This window comes from Octodon degus, unplaced genomic scaffold (assembly GCF_000260255.1).
Source record: "Octodon degus isolate 3935 unplaced genomic scaffold, OctDeg1.0 scaffold00027, whole genome shotgun sequence".
Lineage (NCBI taxonomy): Eukaryota > Metazoa > Chordata > Mammalia > Rodentia > Octodontidae > Octodon > Octodon degus.
The window spans coordinates 6,597,270-6,597,946 of NW_004524603.1; positions in this window are offsets into that span (position 1 = coordinate 6,597,270).

The following is a 677-nucleotide window of genomic DNA, read 5'->3' on the forward strand; positions in this document are numbered from 1 at the left end:
GGGCTGGCTGGCATGTGGTGCTGGGGGATTGAACCGCGGTCCCTTGTGCTTTGCTAAGCTTGTTCTAAGTAGGTGCTTTAGACCACTGAGCCATCTCACCAGCCCCTAATCTATCTTTTATGGGGTTGGATTTTTCATCGTAATCGCCTCTCCAAGCTTGAGGGCCTCGGCATGAACCGCTGGGAGCCGTGACACTTGCATCTCTTGCAGCAGCACGGAGGCCAGGAGCCTGGACTGAAGCTGGGGGAGTGCTCGGAAGCAGCCCGCCACCAGCCTGCGCTGCTGTAGGTGTCGCCGGAGGCTGGGGCCACCAGTCTCAGCTCAAGTCACCCAGAGTGGGGTCAGGACACTCAAGGGCTCTTGTCCTCCGGAGAGGCAGGGCCAGCCGGAAGAGCTCCTGGAGCCGCCTGGAGAGCGTCTGTCATGCAGGCAGGTCACTGAGGTCAGCAAGTAGACACACAGAGAATGAAAAGATTCCAGGAGGAAAGTGTGAAGGGAAACTGCGGGGGGCTGGAAGTGGAGCCGAGCAGGCTCTGGGGGCAGGCAGCACTGTGCCATCTGTGAGTTTCACATGCTGCAGGTTACACACTCAGGTGGCTGTGACAGAGACACGGTCCCCACTTCCCATCTGCAGACACGACTTGTGACCTGGTCCCTCCGCTTCCCTCTAGTGCCCC